Genomic DNA, 10,154 nt, shown 5'->3' on the forward strand with positions numbered 1-10,154 from the left:
GTGTGTGTGTGTGTGTGTGTGTGTGTGTGTGTGTCTTGGGGTGGTAGTGGCAATTTAGGGCTTGGATAAGGGGTCTCTCAAATATAATGGGGAAATAAAAACAAGGAGCAGAGAGATTCTCATCTTCTCTGACTAACTGTGTTCATCGGAAAACAGCATATGTGAGGGCCAGCACACAGCCATTCTTTCCAATGCTTCAGGATGTTGGAAAGACAGAGCCACAGGCGGGGCACAGTAGCTCATGCCCATAATCCCAACACTTTGGGAGGCCAAGGCAGGCAAATTACTTGAGGTCAGGAGTTCGAGAACAGCCTGGCCAACATGGTGAAACTCCGTCTCTAGTAAAAATACAAATATTAGCCAGACATGGTGGCACCTGCCTGGAATCCCAACTTCTTGGGAGGCCAAGGCAGGAGAGTTGCTTGAACCCAGGAGTGGAGGTTGTAGTGAGCCAAGATCGTGCCACTGCACTCCAGCCTGGGCAATAGAGCCAGACTCCATCCCAAACAAACAAACAAACATAAAGAATGACAGAGCCACAACAGTGATAACAGCTCCCACCTCTCAAGGACCAACTCCGTGCACCATCCTATGAGCTTTACAACCTGTCATAAATTATCAGCCATGTTTCACAACACCACGATGAGAAAGGTGCTACCAGCATCCCACTGCATAGAAGAGAAAACCAAGGCTCAGAGATGGTCACTCACCAAAGGTCACCCAGCTGGGACTAAGTGACAGAGCTGGGACTAGAACTCACATCTGTCTGGCTCCAAAACCTCCATACCTCCATCTTACCTAGAAAGAGCACTGGATGAGGAGTCCGGAATCAGGGTCTAAGTCCTGCCTCTAGCTTGCTGTATGGCCTCAGGTAAGTCTCTTTCCCTTTCTGAGCCTTCGTCTGCTCGATGAGGAAGTTGGCCTTGATGACATCCAAGTCCCACCTCCTGTGACTCTGTGCACTCATGCCCTCCCCTCCACTACCCCCACCCACCACACCGGAAGCCCAGCGGGATGACGAGTAACCCCCACTGAACCCTCACGGGCAAAGGAAGACGAAGTCCCGCCTTATGACCATCTTCCACCCCAGACCAGCCCAGGACACAGAGAACCACAAAGCCACAGGATTCCCTCCAGCCTGGGTGTGGGAACGGCAGCCCTGGGGCAGAGAGGCTGGGCATCCCTGTCAGTCACTTCCTCCGCCCTCACTTCTCGGCAGGGTGTGCGGAAGCGAGGGAGGAGGCTCCAGCTCGATGCCCTCTGGCTCTGTTTTTCTGGGTCCCCAGGGGCTGGGATGGTGGGAACTGGTCACTCTGGAAGAATTCCAAGCCCACCCTGCAAGGCTGAGTTCAAATGGAGGTTCAGACAGGTCTGTCTAGCTCCACGGGCAACTTTTGCCCCCTGTGCTCTGAGCCAGCAAGGCCTCAAAGCCTCTGGGCTGCCTGGCTACCTCTCTCCCATCCCTGAAGTAGCTGTCCAAATCCCAGATCGGGCAGAAACCTAAGCCTCCTCACCCTCAGGACAGACGAATATCCTGAGGCCCATGCTCCTGCCTCCCTCCTGCCCCCTACAGTCCATGCTCCACACAGCAGCCAAAAAGAAGCCAAACCCAGTCGCCCCGCCACGTGGGGGCCTCCAGTGGCTGCCCACCACTCTTAGAACGAAATGCTGACCCCTGCCCCACCGACAAGGCTGTCCATGGCCTGTCCCCCTCCAGGCCCGCCCCTCCCCAGCCTTCCCTCCGCCCTCCACTGCCTCTGCCCGCCCACACCAGCGTTCACCCGCTACGAGCACCACACTTGGTGTTCCGGCTGCTGGGAACCCTCATCTCCCCCTTCTTTGCCCGGCTGCCCCTCCTCCACCTTCAGGTCCCAGCTTGGACACCACCTCCTTTCCTGGCCACTCCTCTAGAGCAGCCCCCTCCCCTCGCAGCCGCTCTCCACCACCTGGCCCTGTTTTCTCTCCTCTCCTCTCTAGGAGCGATCCTTCTGGTGGGTGGCTTTGCCTGTTTAGCCTCCAGCTTCCCCCTCTGGAGCACAGCTCCTTAGGGGCAGGGATGTGGCTGCCCCATTCCCTTCTGTTCCCACAACGAGGCAGCTCTGGGAGGTGAGGTGAGCCACCCAAAGTCCCAGAGCCTGGGAATAGCAGGGTTCAGGCCGACCCAATGCCAAGGCTTTCGCTGCCAAGCCTCTGTGGTGGGGCTCTCACGGCTGGGGGCCCCACTCTGGGGGGCTCTCACCCAGGGAAGACAGAGTTGCAATGAGGCTCTCAGGGAGGGTACCAAGAATGAGGGGCCCATCAGCTTTCCCAAACGGTCCTTCTGCAAGCTGCAGGCCAGCTGGGGCCCCTGCCTGGGGTACCAAACACTGGGAGCAAAGGCTCCCTAATGAGGGAGACCACAGACACGGGGAGCTGGGGAAGCTTTCTGGAAGCTTCAACCCGCCCAGTGCTTGATGGAAGGGGAAAGTGAGGACGTGAGGACAAGGGAAGGAAGGGACTTGCCTGAGGTCACATAGCCAATCAGTGGGTCTCCAGGGCCGGGGCCCCTTCCTTACCCTGCAGAACAGCGGGTGAAGCCCAAAGCCCAGGGTCTGGGCAGAGTGCCAGCCCAGAGCTGCCAGGCCCTGGGGGCAGAGGCAGGGCCACAGAGGGAATCTAGGGCATTAAGACAAAGAAAGGACTCAAATTTCTTCCTTCTTTCAAAAAACACTTACTGAGACAGGCAGCGGCTCATACCTGTAATCCCAGCACCACCGAAGGCCAAGGCAGGTGGATCGCTCAAGCCCAGGAGTTCCATACCAGCCTTGGCATCATAGTGAGACCTTCTCTCTACAAAAAATCAAAATATTAGCTTGGTGTGGTGGTGCACACTTGTGGTCCCAGCTACTCAGGAGGCTGAGGTGGGAAGAGCACTTGACCCCAGAAGCTCAAAGCTGCAGAGAGCTGCGTTCATGCCACTGCATGAGACAGCGAGAGACCCTGTCTCAAACACAAAAAGCATTCACTGAGGCCGGGCGTGGTGGCTCACACCTGTAATCCCAGCACTTTGGGATGTCAAGGTGGGCATTCACCTGAGGTCAGGAGTTTGAGACCAACCTGACCAACACGGTGAAACCCCATCTCTACTAAAAATACAAGAATTAGCCAGGTGTGGTGGTGTGCAGCAGTAATCTCAGCTACTCAGGAGGCTGAGGCAGGAGAATCACTTGAACCTGGACAGCAGAGGCTACAGTGAGCCAAGACTGCATCACAGCCTGGACGACAGAATGAGACTCTGTCCAAAAAAAAAAAAAAAAAAATATATATATATAAATGTATAGGGAAATATATATATATTATCCCCCCCCCCCCCACTGAGAGCCTACTCTAGGCTAGGGCTTGGGCCCGTTAGCAAAGTGAATGATACAGTCTGAAAATGGAACACCTACCTTGGAGAACTATGTGGCAGTTTCTAGGAAAGTTAAAATGCAGTCGGATACGGTGGCTCACACCTGTGTAATCCGAGCACTTTGGGAGGCCAGGATGGGTTGATCACCTGAGGTCAAAAGTTCAAGACCAGCCTGACCAACATGGTGAAACCACATCCTTACTAAAAATACAAAAAATTAGCTGGGTATGGTGGCAGGTGCCTACAATCCCAGCTACTTGGGAGGCTGAAACAGGAGAATCACTTGAACCCAGGAAGCAGAGGCTGCAGTGAGCCAAGATCCAGCCATTGCACTCCAGCCTGGGCAATGAGAGTGAAACTCCATCTCAAAAAAAAAAAAAGAAAGTTAAACACACACTGCCCCTCTGACCCAGCAGTTGTACTCCTAAGTATATGTCCTGGAGAAATGAGTGCTTAGTCTGCAAAGAGATACATATGAGAATGTCACAGCAGCCTCAAGCTGGAATCAACCCAAATGTCAGTCACAGACATTTACATGTACATCCACCCAATGCGGCACGACTCAGCCTAAAAAGGAGCAGATACTGGTTCAGGTGACACACACAAACGTCAAACATTCCGTGCTGTCCAACGCTGAAGGAAAGCAGGCACAGAAGAGTACACATGAATCAATCCACACAGAGAAAGCTCAAAACCAGGCCGAACTAGAGGGACAGCGGCCACCTGTTGCAGGGGATGGATGCAGGAGGCACATGGGAACTGTGGGAATGTTTCACACTTTGACCCAGGGAGTACGCAGGTGTGTGCCTCTGTAAAACGTGAACTGTACAAGATGTGCACACGTTACTTAAGTAAATTACACCATACCACGATTTTTAGAAATGTACAATCTCTGCCCTCACGAGGTCTAGTCTGGAATCCAGTGTCATCATCATAACAGTCATGACGATAACAGCAGGTGACACCAACTGAGTCCCCTGTATGTACCAGCCCTGAGCTGGGCTGCTCTGAAACAGGATCTGACTGAGCTCTTCCAACCACTGTGCAAAACACTGCCCAAGAGCCATATGAGGGACAGAAAAGTAAAGCTTGGAGAGGTGACACCCTGTCCAAGGTGACAATGCAAAAAGTGAGGACGCCAGGGTTGAACCTGGCCCATCAGTCTCCAAGGCCCACTCCTGCTACACAGGCAGACCCCGCCTCCCTGCCCTCTCCTCCCCATATTGTCTGCTCAGTTGTGGCACCTGGGGGCAACCAGTCCTCAACCTTTGCCCCCTCCTCTCCAGGACTGGAACAGCTCATGTGTGTGGTGGACTCAGAGCTTCTGCGAAAGAGCTGCTGAGGAATGAACCCTTCTTTCCCCTTCCACCCCCTCTGCCCTCCCTCATCCCTCTCACAGCCATATATCTCTGAGGACATTTCAGCCCCGGACCTCTGCCCAATAAGGAGCTCCAATGGCCAGGCTGCTGGGGGGGGGGGTGGGGGGTGTTGACGAAGGAGCTTTCTCAACCCCTGGACTTCCAGCCCAGCCTGCGGCCCCAGAGGACCAAGAGGACTAGAGGTTAGAGTCCTCACCCTTGGCTCCAGTTTTCATGTGACGCAACCCAGTGTCTGCATTCAGAGAATCATAAAATGTTTATCTGGAATAACCACACCACCATTTAATCAAACCTCATCCTGTGCCAAGTGCTGCAAACATTAGCTCATGAATCCTTACCAGCAAGCTCCAAACTGGGTACCACGAGGCTCTTGTTTTACAGAGGAAGAAACTGGAGCTCAAAGGGGTTAGGAGCCTTGCCCTAAGTCTCACAAAGGAAGTGGTGGGGCTGGGATTCAAACCCAGATTTGCTCAAATTTCAAGTCTATCCTCTGAACCAGAGTATTATACTTGTCATCCTACATGTCATTACTGAAGATGGCCCTGGAGTCAGTCTGCTCCAGCCATGTCATTTTACAGATGGGAAGACTGAGGCCCAGGAAGGGAGACTGAGGTTCAGGAGCACAAGAAGGGTTAGTGGCAGAGCCTGGCCTGGAAGCCAGGTCTTCACCCTGGCCTTGCTTTCAGTGACCAGATCAGAGCCTGGGAGCAAGCCACGTGCAGCTGGATGGGCAGCTGGAGGGAGTCAGGCAGGGAGGTGGGAGACTCTGGTTCCAGGAAGAGGTAAATATTGACATGACTGTGTTTACTCTGTAACCTAACTCCGCCTGGCTGCCGCCCCAGGCCCGCCCTCTGGTCTTCCCAGCCAAGGAGGGAAGGGAGCTTGTGGGAGGAGGATGGGGAGAGGAGGCTTCTGGGCCAGGGGCTGCTCCTCCTGCTTAGAGGGGTATGTGGTCAGAAAGGCTGGGACATCAGGTGTTGGGGGTGGGGGGTACTGGAGCCCCAGGCCAGGGGAACAGGTGGTGCCAGACAGGGAGGGGTTGTTATCTGAGCTGGGAAGCTGGGGCTTTCGGGGGCTGGACTGGGAATCACAAGACCTGAGTTCGAGTTCTAGCTCTGCCACTAATTGGCAGTGGGATTCCAAGAACAGTAGGTGAATGGGGAAGAAAAGTTCTAACCGTCAAGCGCCGTGCAAAGGTGAACAATAAACAACCAGCATTTCAGCCTGGCCAGGGCCCAGCCCCAAGCAGCTTCAGCGCTTCTGGCTACTGGTTCAACAGTCCTATCCCTGTCCCAGGGGGCTTTCCCAGGAAGGCTAAGTTTCTGCCAAATTGAGTGGCAGCTTGGGACTGACGCTATAATCTAGAGGAATTGGGGAGCCACTGTCTAGCTCCCGTCCCTAATTCTCTAAGGGCCCTTTGAGCCTCAGCTCTCACAACTCTGAAATAGGGCTCACCCTCCTCCCTGGGGTTGGTGTGAGAAGCAGAGATTACACTGAAGTGCCAGGCACATAGTAGATGCTCATTTTGTCTCTCAGTCTTCTCACTTGTAAAACAGGGGCCTTGAAGTGGATGGTTCCTAATCCCCTTTTGATACAAGCACTCTATGGTCTTCAGAAGGCCCAGAAACCAGCCCCACCTCCCTGCTGTTAGACCCCCACCAAACTGATTTCCTGAGTGTTCTCCAGAAACTTGCTCCCCTGTTTACACCTCCCCCCAGGAAGTCTGCAGAAGCCCTGTTGGGAGGAGGGAGCCATTCCTAGGCTTATCAGCCCACCAAGACAGGTCTGGGGCATTCCAGCCACCGTGCCCTCAGGGGCCCAAAGAAAGGGCAGTCCCCCCCCCAGCCCTGCCCTGGAGCCCCAGTACCATCCTGACAGTGGGGTTCCACCAGCATTGGTTGTTCATTAAACCGTGCCCCTCAGACTATTAACTCTTCAAGGACAGGTAAACCCCTCCTCATTTTTATGTGTCCAAAGATTGGCATCTAGGAAGCATTACACCAAGTGTTGCCACCTCTTCTGGGAAGCCTTCCCTGATATACACCCACGGCCAGGATGACTCTGGAGCTCATTCCCAGGTTAGCACATAGCATTTTCTACCTTATTTCAGAGTGATTTGGGAACTTGTTCTTTCTCCTCTATTAAACGCTCTTGAGACCAGGGACCTGGCTGGTTATCTGCCTGAAAGGATGAGGGGAAAGGCTAAAGCCTGCAGGAAAAAGACTGTGTGGGACCTCTGGGGCCACAGCCTTCTTCTGTCTTCACTGCCCACTGTGGGCAGCATGACAGGGATGTGGTTTGGGCGAAAGGAGGGCTGGATGGTGCCTGCAGCACCAGCTTTCTCCCAGGGCCCTCCAGGTGCCTCCTTGCTGCTTTCCCAGCCCTCAGCCTCACCCCTCCTACTCACTAGCCACAAAGCAGCCTGTGACCATGTCAGAATGCAAATCTGACCATGTCATTCCCTTCACTCTAAACTCCCCGGTAGGCCGGGTGTGGTGGCTCACACCTATAATCCCAGTACTGTGGGAGGTTGAAGCAGGCAGATCACTTGAGGTCAGGTGTTCAAGACCAGCCTGGGCAACATGGCAAAAGCCCGTGTCTACTAAAAAAATACAAAAATTCGCCGGGTGTGGTGGCTCACACCTGTAATCCCAGCACTATGGGAGGTCGAGGCGGGCGGATCACCTGAGGTCAGGAGTTCGAGACCAGCCTGATCAACATAGTGAAACCCCATTTCTAAATTAAAAAAAAAAAAAAAATTAGTCAGGCATGGTGGCTCGAGTGTTGTAATCCCAGCTACTCAGAAGGCTGAGGAGAATCACTTGAACCCAGGAGACAAAAGCTTCAGTGAGCTGAGATCATGCCACTGCACTCTAGCCTGGGTGACAGAGCGAGACTCTCTCTCAAAAATAAATAAATAAATAAATAAATAAAATTTAAAAAATTAACACCTGGTCAGGCACGGTGGCTTAGGGCAATAATCCCAGCACTTTGGGGGACCAAGATGGCTGGATCACTAGGTCAAGTGTTAGAGACCAGCCTAACCAACATGGTGATACCCCTGTCTCTACTAAAAATACAAAAATTAGCTGGGCGTGGAGGCACGTGCCTGTGATCCCAGCTACTTGGGAGGCTGAGGCAGGGGAATCACTTGAACCCAGGAAGTGGAGGTTGCAGTGGGCCGAGATCATGCCATTGCACTCCAGCCTGGGTGACAGGGCGAGACTCTGTCTCAAAAAATAAATTAAAAAAATAAATAGGCCGGGCGCGGTGGCTCAAACCTGTAATCCCAGCACTTTGGGAGGCCGAGGCGGGTGGATCACGAGGTCAAGAGATCGAGACCATCCTGGTCAACATGGTGAAACCCCGTCTCTATTAAAAATACAAAAAATTAGCTGGGCATGGTGGTGCGTGCCTGTAATCCCAGCTACTCAGGAGGCTGAGGTAGGAGAATTGCTTGAACCCGGGAGGCGGAGGTTGCGGTGAGCCGAGATCGCGCCATTGCACTCCAGCCTGGGTAACATGAGTGAAACTCCGTCTCAAAAAAATAATAAAATAAAATAAATAAATAAATAAATAAACTCCTGAGTGGCTCCCACTGCACTGAGGATTGAGCCCCAGGTCCTTAATATGACCATCTCTGAGTGCACCCTCCAGGGCCCCGTCCTAAGCATGGTCCTCTGCGCCTGCAGATGAGCCATTCCTGAAGCAGTGGTCTGTCTGTCCTCTTGCGCCTTCTGCTCCCCACCCAGAACCCTCTTCCCAGTCCCACTCATTCTTTATGCTGCTGCTTTGCAGGGAGCCTTTTCTGATCCTCAGGTCAGGTTTCCAGTCCACTCCCACAGCCCCCCTCGTGTCTCCTTGACAACAGTAATTGCATTTGTAATTTGCTGCGGTTCATTTGCGTGCCTAGCTGTCCATCAGACTGTGGGAGAGAGAGACCTCAGTCTCACGCACACTGACCACAGCCCCCATGCCTCGCGTTGTGCCGGGCAGACTTGTTTGGTGAGTGAGTGAATGAACGAATGAATGAAGCACTTTGACTATGGCGGGGGGGCTTACCCAGTCAATTGGAGAGAAGAAAATTGAGCAGAAGCACAAAGAGTTGTAAACATTTGCTCATAGTTCCTCTCTCACTGTAGACACGAAAGTGTGGACTTGGCCAAGCTGGTTTTCTGGGCCAATGCCCAGAACATTCTGCCAAGCCCACCCTGTAGCCCTCTCATGCTTCAAACCCTGTTCTTTCCCGGCCTCTCCAACTCTGCAGGGAAAACAATGTATTTATTCTTTAACAAAAGGTTGTTACCTTGTTTCCCAAAAGACTGTAGCAATGCAAGGAGGCCTCAGTAGCCGGTTGGCAGCAGAGCACAGGCTGCCCAGGGAAAAGTACCCCTGTGCTCTGGGAGCCCCCTCTGGAGTGGCTGAGAGGCACCAGAGTGACGTGGGGGCACATAGTTGGTCTCCTGTCTTCAAACAGTAACATTTCCCCCACCTTTTTTTTTTTTTTTTTAAAGAGATAGGATCGCGCTATGTTGCCCTGGCTGATCTTGAACTCCTGGCCTCAAGTGATCCTCCCACCTCAGCCTCCCAGAGTGCTGGGATTACAGGTGTGAGCCACCGCGCCCAGACTCCCTCACATTCTTAATAGTTTTCACAGTATTTCTACATCCATTGTATCCTCACGATACCTTGAGAGGTGCAGCAAATCCGCCCCACTTTGTAGGAAAGGTGGGCACAGAGACAGGGGGATGGCCAACCCCAGGTCACACAGCAAGCTGGTAGTACATCCAAGATTCAAACCTCAGCCCTGGGCCCTGTTTCAACTCAACTGCTGGTATAGTAAGGAGTATTCCCAACCCTCAGTGGTAGCCTCAACTCAGCCCCCAGCTTGGAATAAAATAACAAGGAACGTTCTTAAGGTGCCACAACCGCAGATGGGGGATGATGGGTTGGGCCTCCTTCCCCCAAACTGTCTGCCAGGTTAACCCTCCAAAAGTCTAGGAGGTTCGTGCCTGCTCTGGTACTATCTTGCTCTGTGACCCTGGGCAACCTCCTTCACCTCTCTGTGCCTGCCATAGGGTGCTTTGAGTACAACTGGAGGCAGGAGATATAAAAAGCCTCCTCAGAACCCTCGGCCCACGGCCTGCACTGAAGGGAAGCGGGGGAGAGGGTCCACCCGAGGCCTTGGAGAACAGAGGCCTTTAAGAACAGCACTGACTCCCTGCCAAGGGATTAGAGATGTGGGTGGGGAGCTGGGACCACCAGGGAGATTCAGTGAGGACAACAGGAAACACATCACACAAGACACACAAACACACAGACACATACAGACACATACAGACACACACACACACACACACACACACACACACACACACACACACACA

At 53.2% G+C, this 10,154-nt stretch overlaps 1 protein-coding gene across 3 annotated transcripts in view; it reads right to left on the minus strand.

The window, feature by feature from the left end:
* The window catches only part of ECE1 (endothelin converting enzyme 1), a 130,008-nt gene that overhangs the window by 116,396 nt on the left and 3,458 nt on the right, over positions 1–10,154 (minus strand). The window contains exon 1 of one of the 3 annotated variants that reach the window (XM_032300680.1): positions 799–822. The exons of the other annotated variants lie outside the window; for them this stretch is intronic. The gene's annotated coding sequence lies outside the window, so the exon portion shown is untranslated. Of the gene's footprint in view, positions 1–798; positions 823–10,154 lie in introns of those variants that run through there. 3 annotated transcript variants of the gene reach the window in all.

The sequence above is a fragment of the Sapajus apella genome, unplaced genomic scaffold, assembly GCF_009761245.1.
Source record: "Sapajus apella isolate SASKATOON/1434 unplaced genomic scaffold, GSC_monkey_1.0 scaffold43, whole genome shotgun sequence".
NCBI classification, from domain to species: domain Eukaryota; kingdom Metazoa; phylum Chordata; class Mammalia; order Primates; family Cebidae; genus Sapajus; species Sapajus apella.